We start from the raw sequence: 15,976 nt of genomic DNA, 5'->3' as shown, positions 1-15,976 counted from the left end.
TTGCCCAGAAACTAAAACAAAATGGAAAATTTCATTCAACCGGAAACAAAATGTTTAACTTTTTTAATTTAATAGAATCATAGAATCATAGAATATCAGAGTTGGAAGGGACCTCAAGAGGTCATCCAGTCCAACCCCCTGCTCAAAGCAGGACCAATTCCCAGCTAAATCATCCCAGCCAGGGCTTTGTCAAGCCGGGCCTTAAAAACCTCCAAGGAAGGAGACTCCACCACCTCCCTAGGTAACGCATTCCAGTGTTTCACCACCCTCCTAGTGAAATAGTTTTTCCTGATATCCAACCTGGACCTCCCCCACTGCAACTTGAGATCATTGCTCTTTGTTCTGTCATCTGCCACCACTGAGAACAGCCGAGCTCCATCCTCTTTGGAACCCCCCTTCAGGTAGTTGAAGGCTGCTATCAAATCCCCCCTCATTCTTCTCTTCTGGAGACTAAACAATCCCAGTTCCCTCAGCCTCTCCTCATAAGTCATGTGCTCCAGACCCCTAATCATTTTTGTTGCCCTCCGCTGGACTCTTTCCAATTTCTCCACATCCTTCTTGTAGTGTGGGGTCCAAAACTGGACACAGTATTCCAGATGAGGCCTCACCAATGTCGAATAAAGGGGAACGATCACGTCCCTCGATCTGCTGGCAATGCCCCTACTTATACAGCCCAAAATGCCGTTAGCCTTCTTGGCAACAAGAGCACACTGTTGACTCATATCCAGCTTCTCGTCCACTGTGACCCCTAGGTCCTTTTCTGCAGAACTGCTACCTAGCCATTCGGTCCCTAGTCTGTAGCAGTGCATGGGATTCTTCCGTCCTAAGTGCAGGACTCTGCACTTGTCCTTGTTGAACCTCATCAGGTTTTTTTCGGCCCAATCCTCTAATTTGTCTAGGTCCCTCTGTATCCGATCCCTACCCTCTAGTGTATCTACCACGCCTCCTAGTTTAGTGTCATCTGCAAACTTGCTGAGAGTGCAGTCCACACCATCCTCCAGATCATTAATAAAGATATTAAACAAAACCGGCCCCAGGACCAACCCTTGGGGCACTCCACTTGAAACCGGCTGCCAACTAGACATGGAGCCATTGATCACTACCCGTTGAGCCCGACGATCTAGCCAGCTTTCTATCCACCTTACAGTCCATTCATCCAGCCCATACTTCTTTAACTTGGCAGCAAGAATACTGTGGGAGACCGTATCAAAAGCTTTGCTAAAGTCAAGGAATAACACATCCACTGCTTTCCCCTCATCCACAGAGCCAGTTATCTCATCATAGAAGGCAATTAGGTTAGTCAGGCACGACTTCCCCTTCGTGAATCCATGCTGACTGTTCCTGATCACTTTCCTCTCCTCTAAATGTTTCATAATTGATTCCTTGAGGACCTGCTCCATGATTTTTCCAGGGACTGAGGTGAGGCTGACTGGCCTGTAGTTCCCCGGATCCTCCTTCTTCCCTTTTTTAAAGATGGGCACTACATTAGCCTTTTTCCAGTCATCTGGGACCTCCCCGGATCGCCATGAGTTTTCAAAAATAATGGCTAATGGCTCTGCAATCTCACCCGCCAACTCCTTTAGCACCCTCGGATGCAGCGCATCCGGCCCCATGGACTTGTGCACGTCCAGTTTTTCTAAATAGTCCCGAACCACTTCTTTCTCCACAGAGGGTTGGTCACCTTCTCCCCATGCTGTACTGCCCAGTGCAGCAATCTGGGAGCTGACCTTGTGCGTGAAGACAGAGGCAAAAAAATCATTGAGTACATTAGCTTTTTCCACATCCTCGGTCACTAGCTTGCCTCCCTCATTCAGTAAGGGGCCCACACTTTCCTTGATTTTCTTCTTGTTGCTAACATACCTGAAGAAACCGTTCTTGTTACTCTTAACATCTCTTGCTAACTGCAACTCCAAGTGTGATTTGGCCTTCCTGATTTCACTCCTGCACGCCTGAGCAATATTTTTATACTCCTCCCTGGTCATTTGTCCAATCTTCCACTTCTTGTAAGCTTCTTTTTTGCGTTTAAGATCAGCAAGGATTTCACTGTTTAGCCAAGCTGGTTGCCTGCCATATTTACTATTCTTTCTACACATCAGGATGGTTTGTTCCTGCAACCTCAATAAGGATTCTTTAAAATACAGCCAGCTCTCCTGGACCCCTTTGCCCTTCATGTTATTCTCCCAGGGGATCCTGCCCATCTGTTCCCTGAGGGAGTCAAAGTCTGCTTTTCTGAAGTCCAGGGTCCGTATTCTGCTGCTCTCCTTTCTTCCTTGTGTCAGGATCCTGAACTCGACCATCTCATGGTCACTGCCTCCCAGGTTCCCATCCACTTTTGCTTCCCCTACTAGTTCTTCCCTGTTTGTGAGTAGCAGGTCAAGAAAAGCTTTGCCCCTAGTTGGTTCCTCCAGCACTTGCACCAGGAAATTGTCCCCTACACTATCCCAAAAATTTCCTGGATTGCCTGTGCACCGCTGTATTGCTCTCCCAGCAGATATCAGGGTGATTAAAGTCTCCCATGAGAACCAGGGCCTGCGATCTAGCAACTTCTGCTAGTTGCCAGAAGAAAGCCTCGTCCACCTCATCCCCCTGGTCTGGTGGTCTATAGCAGACTCCAACCACGACATCACCCTTGTTGCTCACACTTCTCAACTTTATCCAGAGACTCTCAGGTTTTTCTGCAGTTTCATACCGGAGCTCTGAGCAGTCATACTCCTCTCTTACATACAACGCAACTCCCCCACCTTTTCTGCCCTGCCTGTCCTTCCTGAACAGTTTATATCCATCCATGACAGTACTCCAGTCATGTGAGTTATCCCACCAAGTCTCTGTTATTCCAATCACATCATAGTTCCCTGACTGTGCCAGGACTTCCAGTTCTCCCTGCTTGTTTCCCAGGCTTCTTGCATTTGTGTACAGGCACTTAAGATAACTCATCCATCGTCCCTCTTTCTCAGCATGAGACAGGAGTCCTCCCCTCTTGCGCTCTCCTGCTTGTGCTTCCTCCCAGGATCCCCTTTCCCCACTTACCTCAGGGCTTTGGTCTCCTTCCCCCGGTGAACCTAGTTTAAAGCTGAAAAAAGTTTAATTTGCTGATTTTTTTTGACATTTTTGGTTTCTGTTTGACACAAACAATTTTTTTTCTGTTTTTCAGAGTGCCAGCAAACTGAAAAAATAGTTATTCACCCAGCTTTATATTGATGTTCACTCAAATTTTCCCCCACGCCTGGCTGGTGATGCTTGAGAACTTTTAATACAGGAGAAACTCACGATAGTTTGTGAGATTCCTGGGTAAGGCAAACTTCCAACAGCTGTCTGTGACTAACTAGCCCTCTCCATTCCTTGATATGCTGTTCAGTCACCAGGCAATAAAAAATCTCCTTTGCATGGATAGATGGAATTCCACCTGTAGTCTGGAAAATTTGTCCCTTCTTTTAGTCCATAATCTCCAAAATAGTAATATCCTTTAAGGTTTCCCTGGCCCGAAATAATGTTGAAACCAATTCTGGTAACAAGGCCCTGGTCTCATTGCCCTAGCCCCCTGCCCCAAACCAAATCCTAAAACTTTGTTTGTTTGATTGATTGATTGATTAATTAATTAATTGAGATCCAGCTTCATTACCAGTGAGACTGACCATGCAACTTGGATTTCAGTTAATTGTACTGTTCTGCACTGTTTTTCACTGTTTCATACACATTAGCATTTATTTCACTTAGCACATTTGTAAATAGTTACTTGTGAACAGGCAGCCGCTGTGCCTGCAGTGGCTTTATTAATATTTTTTTTTCTTTTCATACTTTTGGCTTTGTTAATGCATTGATTTGGTTGCACAATCTGTTGGTGTGTGAGAACCTGGAAAAGAACAAAGAGTCAGGAAGTTGTATCTAAAGCTTTTAATACAACATCAAACCTGCAGCAGTTTGGGATAGCCAGCTTCCAGATGCCAATTGCAACTTGTTTCTGGATAGGTATGGTTTCCCTCAACTGAGTGTTCTGGAGCTGGATGATTGGGGCAAGCTCCTTACACAGCTCCATAATGGTGGCCTTCCTCATGTGGCAGTTCTGGAGCTGCTGTTGGTCATCCCAGGGCTTCCTGACGATGTGACCCAACCACACTGTGCTAGTTGTCCTCTACTAGAAGTGCTACTCTACAGTTGGGCACTCCACAGTGATTACTGCAAGCATCAGGTCTCTCCAGTCTGACATGGAAGAAACCCTCTGTAGTCTTGCCATCTCCTTCCGTGGTTCAGAAACTGCTGCTGAAATGTCATCCAGAGTCTCACAGATGAATGTCTACCCTGCTATATAAACATTTCAGCCACAAGCAGGAGCAGCTCATCCACTGGATCCATGCCTTGGCACCAGCTGGAAAGAACAGAAGTGAGGAAAGTGTAGAGCCAGAAGTGCTTCAGCTAAATGTACTGGCAGGCTAAAACCACTGCTACACAGTGGTCTAGGAAGGACAGACAAGTTCTCCCACAACACACTGCAAGCCAATTCCTAGAGTGGCTCCATTTGGCAAGATGCTAGAAATCCCCATGCCAAACAAATGTAATTGCAATGCCAGTGTGCTATAGGGCACATGCGGCTCTGCAGAGTGGATGCTCAGAGGTGGGCTTGGCTAACACATGCAGGCACACACTTCTGTGTAGACATATCCTAAGACATAACCTAACTCTTCCTATGTCACAGTACCACAGAGGTCAGAAAACCAGTAACATCTACTTCCTGCTGTTTAAAGGGCCTACTCCCTGCTGAAGGGAGTAGTCAAGACAAGGGACGACCAATATACTGATGAAGGAGATTAGCTGAATTCTGTCCATACGTTGTTTTTGTGGGGGTTAGCAGTGGGAATGGAGAGGAAAGGGTAGATTTTGGATATGTTATATGTTTGGATTTTGTGACCACGCAAACATGGGGGTAATCTTAAGAGAATAAAATGAAAAGGGGGATATAACGATTACTATATAACCCTGCTATATGTTGGATGAAGGAACATTCAAATCTGTTAGTTGCTTAATCTCTCTCTTTTTTTTAATCAGGTCAAATTCTGCCCTTGTATACACATTCAAAAGCCCTGATAAGGTCAGTGGGAGTTGCACATGTGCTGGCAAAATTTTGACCTCAGTATAATGCATGAGAAATATGTCAGCAGTTTGCTTTTGCTTCTATTCTCTTGTTTTTCTGAGAATCTCACATCAGTCAGCTAATTTGTCTAGTCTTCTATTAACATAAGAATATAAGAACATGGGATTTGCCATACTGGGTCAGACCAGCACTGCCTGAAGTTCAATATCCTATATCAGGCAGTGGACAATGTAGAATACTTCAGAGGGAAGGTACAAAAAACTGTAGTTGACAACTATGGATTAACCTGCCCACATGGGGATTTCTTTCTAATCCCCATCAGTTAGTGGTTGGCTTGTACCCTGAAGCATGAGAATTTATATCCCTTCTAAAATGAATAACAATAATAATGTACACTATCTACTGTAACTTTGGATGATCTCACTATACAGATAATTGTCTATTTATCTATGTGAAGTTAGGTAACTGTTTACATCACCACCTTTTGTTTTCTATGTGGCTGTTATTGCACATCTCATAGCAGTGAACAAATATCTTCCATGATGCAAATAGCTGAGCACCCTCAACTCCAAGTAAAGTCAGTGCGAACATCAAGCCGAAGATGTTACTACATATATTAATCCTTTATTATTGGATTTTCCTTTTAATATTCATATTCCCTTTACAAATATTTCATCCAAGGTAACAAAAACACACATCGTTTATCTGAAATACCTTGAAATGATGTTATGGTCTGTGAAGCACATGTAGGGTCATTTAGTTTCCTCTTGGTATGTGCACGTAAATTCTTTTATAATAAATGGAAGTTACGCAGAGAGTAGGAACTGGAACTGAGTATTCTCCCCTTAAAACAAAAGCGAACTACCACTCTCCCCGCAAACCCTCTGTTTTCTGTAAGGTTATAAAACTCAGAGGCTTATTCTGCCCCTGGTCAATACACATTACCCCCTGTAATGGGAATTACATGTGTGCATCAACAGTAGAATAGACTAAAGAAACTCAGGAGAGTCTATAGAAATAGACTAAAGAAATATTAGTCTAAAGAAATCTAGAGTGATATGATGGAAAAAGTAGAGTCCAAAGAAACTCAGTGGTACCATATAATCTTGCTTTAAGTGATTACTGTAAATAAAAACAACTACTGTAAATAATTACTAATTGTACAATTACAGACACAGTACTGGTTATAGAAACTTGACAATGGAGATTCTTTTTCACTTGGTAAATTTAGCTTTTTTTGTTTGTTTCGATTTCTAACTGTGCTACTTATGAAGCTGGAAATGAGTATGGATTTTTTGTTTATGTTCTTGTTTGTGCAGCAGCATCCCCAGCAATTGTCAGGATTATTTTAGGAAAAGATTTAACTGTTTCTAGGGTGTCAGCCAAAGGAACACAAGCTGGTATAAACTGACAGCATTTTCCTTTTTATGTTTAATGTGTACTAATATTTTTCTGTGGTGCTAGAAGAATAATGTGCCTGGAGCTGGCATCCACTGCAGAAAAATAGATTTTTCTCTTTAAAGTGCTTTGAAAGGCACCACTTTGGCAACACTGGAAGTCTCTTGTTTAGTCACCACCTGTTTTTTATCTCTGCTCCCTCGCTGCCTTCCTGCAGGATGAGTCAGGAGTTAATATAACCCAGCCCTCTCTTTCCTTATCTCCACCTTCTCTCTAAAAGTCCAAGCCAGCAAAAGGAAGGATGTTCATGTTGGCTTCTCTTTCCCTTAATGTGGGCAGCTCTTGCTGTGCCCTATGAACCCTGGGACTCCAGCACTAGGGTAGAGAGACTTGAGTGCTATGCCCCAGTTATGTTTCAGACAAAACTAAATTATCGTAGGTGGTGACCTTAGGGACATTAATTTTTCTATCCACCTACACCAGTATTGCCAGGCTCAGAAGTTCAAAAATCATGGATCAGATGCCCCAAAATCAGGAAACTGTTTTATTTTAAATATTACATCATACTTTTTGGGCTGTCTTTGGATTTTTGAACTCTTCCTGCCCACCCACCCACTGTGTGTGTGTGTGTGTGTGTTTGCCAAATTTATAGAGTCAGGTGATCTGACCCCTGCCACAGGAGCTCTTGCTGGCTGCTTGAGGGTGTGGACCCCAAACCTCAAAATTATCATTAATTAATTATGCACACCCCAGCTCTACATCTGACACTCCAGATGTAGATTAATTAATTAATTCTGCCTGCCAGCCCCAGGTCTGTCCCAGGCTCAGAGCTGCATCTCTGCTCCTCCTGCCATTCCAGGGATTATTTACTCGCTCTGTCCCTTCCAAGGCCTGGTGATGCCTGGCTGGGAAGGTATAGGGGTTGAGAAGCCACAATTGCCCATAGCAACTGAGCTTGTTCCTCCTTCCCCTGCCCCTGGGAGAATGGTGCCAGCTCCAGAGGGGAGAGGGCTCGGCCTGCTTCCTACAGCAGTTCTGATTGGCTGCTCTTCTCCAGGAAGCAGGGAAAGCAACAAATCAGAGAGGGGTTTCCCCCCGTATGCAGGGTTGAAATTTGTATGAGGGCAGGAGCTTCTCCCATCATGGCCAGATTGGCTCCATCAGGGGGCTAGAATTGCTTTCACTGCCATTCCTGTTAGTTGCTTCCCAGATACCAAAAAGAGGAGAAAGCACGTGAGATCTTATGGATGGTTCTGCCAAAAGCCATCCAGTCTGGTTCAGCATTAGAAGCCTTGAGTCCTAGGGAAAGAGGGGTCAGAAAATGGGAGGTCCAAAGCCAGGAACCCTACAGACGGTTAAAACCAGGCACTGGTTAATAGTAGTACCCTGAGAACCTATGCAAATCAGGAGCATTTGGACCATCCAAGCCCCCTGAAGGGTCACTGGAATCAAATGAGGGGCAACTGCTGGCCCAGGGTGCAGACTCTGTAGGGCTAGGGAGCTATAGCAGAAGGAGCTGAGACAGAAGATGTGGGAAGAGTCACTTCACTCCCCACTGTGGGGATGGCAAATGGACTCAGCTGGGAAATGATCTGTTTCAGTTCTGATGAGAAATCCATAAATCAGAAGGGCGTTTTCTGTTGTTCCTGCAGAAGCCAGGAAGAGACAGAACTATTCTGGGAATATAGTTTTACTGTTTGTGGAGCACTAACCAAAGGCGCAAAGACACGATTCATACCAACAATATTGCTCTTTTCAATGTTTAATGCACAGTGATATTTTACAGTAGCACTGAAAGGATAGAATCTATGGCGCTAAAGTCCACTGGTGGAAAATGTATTTTTTCATTTAAAGTGCTTTGAAAGATGCCAGATTAACAATACTAGAGACAGAAGCCTCTGCTTTGTTCACCACCAGCTTCTGTCTCTTCTCACCTGCTGCCCTCCTGCAGGAGGAGTGGGATGTTAATTTTGGGATAAGGGTGGATGGCCCAGCAAGCTGGAGGCTCTCTCTGGAGAACAGTAAGCTAAAGCACAAGCTCTCTCTAAACCACTCAGCTAGGTGAGGCAAGGAGAATTTTGCAGGGAATTGGAATCTACCTCTTACCATGTCCTTCCACAGGCTCTTTGCTGCATGTTTGTCCAGAGGCTCTGCTGCTTATCAGGGTTGTACAGGCAGAGAGAAAAGGGCTGGACTGAGGGCTCCAACTTCCACTGCCCCTCTCAGCAGAGGGAAAAGGGCTTCAGGTTAGTGTGTAGGCTCCATCTCACACACCACAGCCTCCTGCAGGGTTCATCCAGAGGCTGGAGAAACATATTTGGCTGGTCTACATGGCTCCTCCTCTTTCACAATGGCACTCAGCACAACCCATCCTATGAAGGCTGCATGGCTACTGGTTGGTCCAACTCATTCTGGCTCCACTTACTCATTGCAATACGCCACATGATACATATTAGGCCAGAGAAGGGCTGTTGCTTGGTCCAAATGACTCCAGGGAAGGGAAACAGGGCTGCTGCCTTTCAAGTCAACATTGCAGGACTATGTTTCTCCCTGTGCTAAAGAGGATTGATTCAGGACAGAGCCAGAAGCCAGATTCTTAGAGGGAAGGCAGACCCCTGACTCTCAGGTCTTCCCCATCTCTGAGCAGAGAATTTAAGCCGTTGCCTTCCTTTGCTTCAATATACTTCACCATTCAGTTCTCCTCTATCCTCATATCCCTGTATGGATTGGCGATGGAACAAGGAGATGAGAGGACTGAGGCATGAAGAATATTTTAAGAGGGGTCCTGTGTATTTTATTCTGGCTCGTAGCTCTCTTTGTCCCTTGTCCCTGACTATCAGGACAAAATTCTGGACATTGAGGTCTGTTAGAATGTGGAACAATCTCCCAAAACAAATAGTGGAAATTCTGTTTTTTAGGAACTTTTAAAATGGCACTGGAAAAAAACACTAGTAAATATACAAGAGGCAGCAGTCTGACAGTAATAGAGAGATTAGATGAGCCAATGGCATTCTGTGCCATTTCTAACACTTCTGAGTCTATGAAACCGTAAACGTTGGCTAAAAGGTTAGAAATGTTAGGAGCTGGAAAAGGCTACGCAGCCCAAAGTGCTTGTCTTTATAAAAATTTGGACCCTCCTTTTCTTCTTTTTCATCATTTCTATATCTACTGTATATTATCTGTTTATGTTTTTCTAATGTGGCCATCAACATAGAACCTAGCTCAACCGTCTCCTTCCAAAACCAAAATCTGTTGAAAGTAATGAATGTTTTCAACACCTCTATATTATGTTTTTTTTGCAGGGAGGACAGGGCCTGGTAAGGAAATTACAAAGTAATTTTTAATAACACTATAAAATAGATTTTGTTAGGTAATTTAGGTCCCCATACGAGGTTTTGGTAACAAAAAGGTTGAACAAGACATAAGCTCAATAGAAATGCTTTAATGTATTTTAAAAAAATATTTAGAGGGTTTTATGCATTTAAACATTCCTCTGCAGTTTTTTCAGCCTAACAGTTGCAGTACTGTTGGATTTCATGAGAACCAGAAAGCGAAGTTCATTTGAAATTGGCTATAAACAAATATTAAAGTGACTGGTTTGTTGTTTTTCATTCCCCAAGCTGAGTGAAATGCAGTAAGTTAGCAAACAGCATAGATGGCCAAAAGTTAGATTTTAAAAAACTGTTTCAATGCTGAAAGTCTTAAGTCACAGTTTGTAACACGGATATCAAATTTGTTTTTTAACAAATATGATTAAGTGGAGAGTGTCCCTTTAAATTGCTTAGCTATATTTTTAGCTCATTTTCTACCTCAGAGACCGAGGCAAACTTAAATTGCTCCAGGAAACACCAGGCAGAAATGGAAAGATCATGTGACAGAGGGGAAGGGCTTAAGAGTCGGTGGGGAACTAATCCCTTCCAGGGCCACTTCAGACAAGTACCCAACTACTTAGTGGTAAAAGGGCGGAGGGCAATGACAATAAAAAACCTGTTCCTTAATGGGGCACGTGAGTCTCCTGTTCCGTTTCCGCACATATTTGCCAGCGTTCTGCATATGTTTCTTTTCCAACGTATGCTTACCCCCACGTATGTTATTATTTTTTTGTCCAACTAATATATTTCTAAGAAATCCAGCTCAAAACGGTTTAAAACGTCTCCAAGATTTATAGCATAGGGAAAGAAAACCATCTGGACTCCATTAAGATTTTCCTGGCAAATTAATAACGCTGACAATGTATCTTCATCAAACATCTCCAATAACAGCAATGGTAAGTAAGTTAAAATCATGCTTACAGTGTAGAGACATGATTCAAAGGGGCCTTTACGGTTTAAGATAGTTTTCCCATCCCTAGGCGAATGGTGGTGCTAGTACTTTATTTTTCAGTCACTGTGTTTCCTCATTTCATGGTCATATCAGCCTCCTGGTTACTGCCAGTAAACGGATCTCGTCACAGCTGAAAATACAGGCACACATGCACAGAAGCCATTCACTGGGCATGAAATTGTAATATTTCATCCGCTTTGTTTTTGCTTTAAAATAAGAAGACTGATTGCAAGTCATACACTCCTGTGAAAGTAGGTAATCTTATTTGTTTCTTGGTCATTTATGTCTTGATTTATATTTATGGTAACTTTAGCCCATGCGTTTGTGTGTACATACAGTGGCTAGGTGTGTATTCTTCCATGTTAGTACATTCATCCACTGTGCATTTTACAATGTGGGTTTATGAGAGCTGATCTAAGGGATTCTAACTAAGCCTGCTGCAGTGGAAACTGACATCTGGGATAGTAATGAGCTGAGCTGTAGTGTGAAAAGGGTGTCCTTTTCGCAGAGTAGTGATGACAGCCTGTCCTCTGCACTCCAGGCAATATATATTGCACCCGGCTTCCTGCGTATGAAGTGCCACAATGTAGGAATACCTGTTGGCATCACACAGGTCTTAGTTCAGTTGATTATTCATGGGCTTGAAGGAGAATATTTGAGCTAAAGATGATCCTGTACCCTATTAAATTTGTGGTAACTAGTATATGGATTCACATATTTAATAAATCTATGTGAGTTCAAGTAAATATTTGTTAGTTACAAAGTAAATACAGTTGCCTTTAGGTTTAGAGAGATGTCTTTCAGAAAATGTTTGTTGACTTAGAAAATTTTGTGCAGTAGCAAGCAGATCACCACCATAGCTTCGCCCGTCCAAGCTCACAAACTTTAGCTTGGAATGTTGTAGCCCTTAGTTCTGGGCCGCCAAAATTCAAATGGCTTCAAATGCGGGAGCTACTGGATTTGCAGGGTAACTCTCGGAAGGAGGTTACTTAATGGATGATCCCATGCAGACTGTGGTGTTTTCTTATGGTTGTATACAGTGTGTAACTGCCAGACAGAATGACAGAGATGCAGGGATAGACAACCCCTTTTAAAATGTATTCTCCTGCTTTTCAGTAAGAGAAGGGAAGCTTTGGATTGTAAGCACAGGATCAGCATTAAATTAAAGCACTTTTAAATGAGAACTTTTCCCCCTAGAGTTGGGGTGTCTGTATACAGTTTTATTTTGTTTTCTATCATCTGTTTGAGGGAGTAAACATTTGTGGGTATCTAAACAACTGGTTGTAAGTATTTACCTAAACCTTATTTATACACTCTTCATATTGTACCTCACTCTAAACCTTATTCATGCAGTTACATTGACACACATCATTTGTTCGTAGGTTTGTTATTTAGAATGAAGTGGGAGGATGCAGGAGTGGTGATGGTGAGCCTCACCTGTAGACTCCAGTAAGGGCGCTAGCTCACTATAACATCCTAAGACGCTGCTTAATCTTTGCACACTGGCCAGGTGCCACTTAGGCTGTTTCAAACAGTTGCAGCAACCACGGCAAAGAGGACTGAATACTCCATTGCAATGCAATAGCTTTGCTGCGGGTACTAGAACAAGGCAAACACATTGAAGCCACCCTAACAGGAGTTCACTTTGCTTCATCAGAAACTACCTTGTCACTGCAATATTTCCACACAATTTTCTTTTCCAGTGTTCTAAAGTGAAGTTGCACCTCCGCTAGGCAACATGCACAAAGTGCAAGTTGGAAGCAGCAGGGCTCCTTTTCCATGTCAAACACAAGGAAACCGAAAAAGACCACTGAAGAGAGAAAAGTGCAGCTAGTACTCTGAATACACTCTGGTGGGTGGAATTTGTAACGTTTAAAATGTAACCATGAAATACAAGCTGAACAGGAACTTCATGAAAGGCAAGTGGATAGATCTCCCAGTTCTAGCTACTTCAAAATGAATACTTAAATATGGTATTTCTATTCAGGGTTCACAAAGTTTTCCTTTCTCCCTGGCTGATCTCTCATGCCGAATGTAAATCATAACGGATTGGTAGCTTTCTGGCTTGTTTTCCATGCTGAGCCTCCTGGATGAAGGATAGTGAATTTGGGTAGTTTTTCAGTTAGCCTAGAGAACGAACTGTACTGAGGCTGAGTAACCATTCTAGTTTGCTTCTACCACTGTTTTCTCATTTCCTGAGCACAGAATGAGAGGTAGACATGTCCCAAATGGGAAAACTTCAATTTCCACTTCACAAACTACCACGCTTCTTCAGCATTTTTTGTGTCACTGCTGTTTTTACTATGACAGGGCCAGGAAGAAGCACCTCTGGGGAGCCAAATGCTTTGTCGAAATTTAAATCTTTGATGGACAGTTTGTGTCAGCTGCGGCTAGAAATTTCTACCATTGTTCACCCAGCAGAAAAAGAGGCACCCAGAGGAGAGAAGTTCTAACAAATAGTATCTTTTTACCTTGGGCTTAGAGCTTGGATACAAAGAGGAAGATAATATTCTCACTCATCATAAAATCCACCAGTTTGCAACAGAGATGTGGTCCACACCTGTCAATGCAGGGCTGTCGTAGTTAAGGCCCTACCATAGGTTTTGCCTCCATAAGAGACAGCAGTTGTTTGTTTCCTGCTTGCACAATTAGTGTAAATCCTGAAATGAGAGCACTGAAAGTGTATGATTTGGGGAGGAAAGGGAATTATTATTATTTTGGAAGCACACTTAACAGCTGGTGTTCCCACCACACCATGCTTATTATAAAGGTAGAGAAATGAAAAAAAGCCAAAAGCAACTGAAAAGTTGTTAAAATTGAAATAAATTTGCAATTATGATGCCCACTCCTGAGAGCAAATTCTGTCTGCTATTTGCTAAGCTCCACTTAGCACAGTTAGCAATTTAGAAATTTTGGATTCAGAACAGGAGCTTCAGAAAGGTTATTTTCCCCCTTTGTATTCCAGGAACAGACTGAATCAGCAAATAAACAGGCAAAATTCCAGCTTTTCAAGCATAGGAACATAGGAAAGGAGTGTTTCCTAGTGGTAAAAGCACATGATTAGGAATCATGACTTCTGGCTTTTATTTCTGGCTCTGCCACTTCTATGTTTGGGTTCCTCAAGCTAGTTACTTCAGTTTCCCTATATGTAAACTAAAGTTAATAACTACCTCTCAGCTGAGTTCTCAATGAAAGGCAACATGGAACTGCAAAGTGTGACTAATGTTAATTAACTAATGCTCCAGCAGAGAAGCATATGGTGAGTGGCAATTCTGAAGCCTTACAAACCAGGGCCAAGAGCAAATTTTATCTTACGCTGTACTAATACCAAGGCAGTACTCTACCATACTGCAATTCCATTGGAGGTTCTGAATCAGATTACTTTTTCATTTGTGAGGGAAACAGGTATTTTAATTTCTGTGCCATTTCAATTGACTATTTTATCAGGCTTTATTTAAACCTAAAACTAAGCAGTTATGCCGGAACACACAGTTGTCACCTAATCATGGATAGTCATTAACTGAATTATAATACACTGAACATAGTCATAGTGATTTAATGAAAACCGTATCTGTGATCTGGGAAGTTGAAAAGATTAGTTCATGAGCAAAAATCAGAGTTCATTTTGTGTTGTTAAAAAAACAGTAATAATACATCAAAGAAATACACAGAAGATAAAAAGAAGCCAGAAAGAAAAAATTCCTGCTCCAGTACACTCTGCAATTTTTTTCTCAAAGAAAGGGCAAAAATTCTAAACCAGAGGCAGCTGGTTCAGTCTATTATATACATACATGTGTACCAGTCTATTGCTCTAGACTAGATAGATACAATGAACAAGAGGGTGGTAAAGGAAACTGGGTTCTTCTTACTAAATCAAGAAGACTCAAAAAACAAAAGTAAATAGAAAAAGGGCGAGCTTAATTTAAAAATAAACAAGGTAGAATCTTCTGTAACTTGACAATCAACAGTATCTTAAATACATTTTGCTATGCTAGAAGAATGTGACAATATTCAGATAAATTTTCTGAATAAGGTTGGGGAATTCAAACCAGTCATTAACAAGTCTTCTTTAGCAGGTGCATTTATGGGTGGTATACCAATATAAGAACTCTAATTAGGGCAATGGCATCCAGTATGACATCTGTGTGTAGGCCTTGGAAAGTAGACAGCTTTTTGAAATGCTTGTCTTTAGTTGAGATCGGTGGCAGGAGAGAGGAGTTACATAGAGAAATTCTTAAAAAAGCAATTTCAAAGGGATAAGTTGCCTCCATCTGCAATACCACAAATGGAGGAGTTCAAATCATTCAGAGGAACAGCTTCTTTCTGCCCTATCAGACATCAAGAATTATCAGAAGGGACTATTTACGTGGCAAAGCTGCAAGAATAAGTGTTCATAAGGTGGACCATCTGGACAGAATTTGGGCAGCAGGGTACATCCTTGAATTCTGGACTCAAGACAGAATTCAAGATGGAGGATGTGGGAGCTTTCAAGCATACACCACTGAACTTTGGAGGTAGTAAAGGATACACAATAGAACTCACATTGCTTATACAGTGGACAAATAATCTCCTGCTTCATAAAAATGGGGGGAGGGGAGGAGAAGAACACAAGTTATGTTTTAATAATCCATGAAGTATGGATTTCAACAGACTTTGGACCCTAATAAAACTAGTATTAGGGCTGGTTTCTGCAGCAGGGGATAAAATAGTACTTTAGGGAGCAGCACAATAGACGTTACAGATAGATAGACTTGTTATATCATTCAGTCCCTCTCCAGGCAAGTGTAGGATTGTTCCTTTGAGTACAGTTTTTAGTGTCTTTCCCAGTCGTTTTAAAAACCCTAAGCAACTGGCTTTTCACCACATCCTCTGGAAAACGATTCCCAACCTAATAGATCTCAGAGTCAGGAAGCTTTTCATTCATCTTATGGCTTTATCATAGCTTTTTTCTTTATTTAAATTTCATACCATTATTCCTACTTATGCATTATTCCTACTTATGCTACACAAAATAATTCCTTTCCCTCCTTGGTACACTTTCTATATTTAAACTGTTGACTCTTAGTCATCACTTAGCCAAGCTATACTTATGCAGTTCTTTTAATCTTTCCTCAGAGGTCAAACTCTACAGCTACCTGTTTATTTTTGTTTCTCCTCTCTGAACTCCCT

The 15,976-nt window shown here is 42.2% G+C and overlaps 1 protein-coding gene across 4 annotated transcripts in view; it reads left to right on the top strand.

Moving 5' to 3' along the window:
* The window catches only part of ESR1 (estrogen receptor 1), a 304,660-nt gene that overhangs the window by 3,880 nt on the left and 284,804 nt on the right, over window positions 1-15,976 (top strand). The window contains exon 1 of one of the 4 annotated variants that reach the window (XM_054023307.1): window positions 11,037-11,058. The exons of the other annotated variants lie outside the window; for them this stretch is intronic. The gene's annotated coding sequence lies outside the window, so the exon portion shown is untranslated. Of the gene's footprint in view, window positions 1-11,036; window positions 11,059-15,976 lie in introns of those variants that run through there. 4 annotated transcript variants of the gene reach the window in all.

This window comes from Malaclemys terrapin, chromosome 3, assembly GCF_027887155.1.
Source record: "Malaclemys terrapin pileata isolate rMalTer1 chromosome 3, rMalTer1.hap1, whole genome shotgun sequence".
NCBI lineage: Eukaryota > Metazoa > Chordata > Testudines > Emydidae > Malaclemys > Malaclemys terrapin.
The sequence above is the reverse complement of the archived record's forward strand: the minus strand, read 5'-3'. Positions and strand labels throughout refer to the sequence as shown.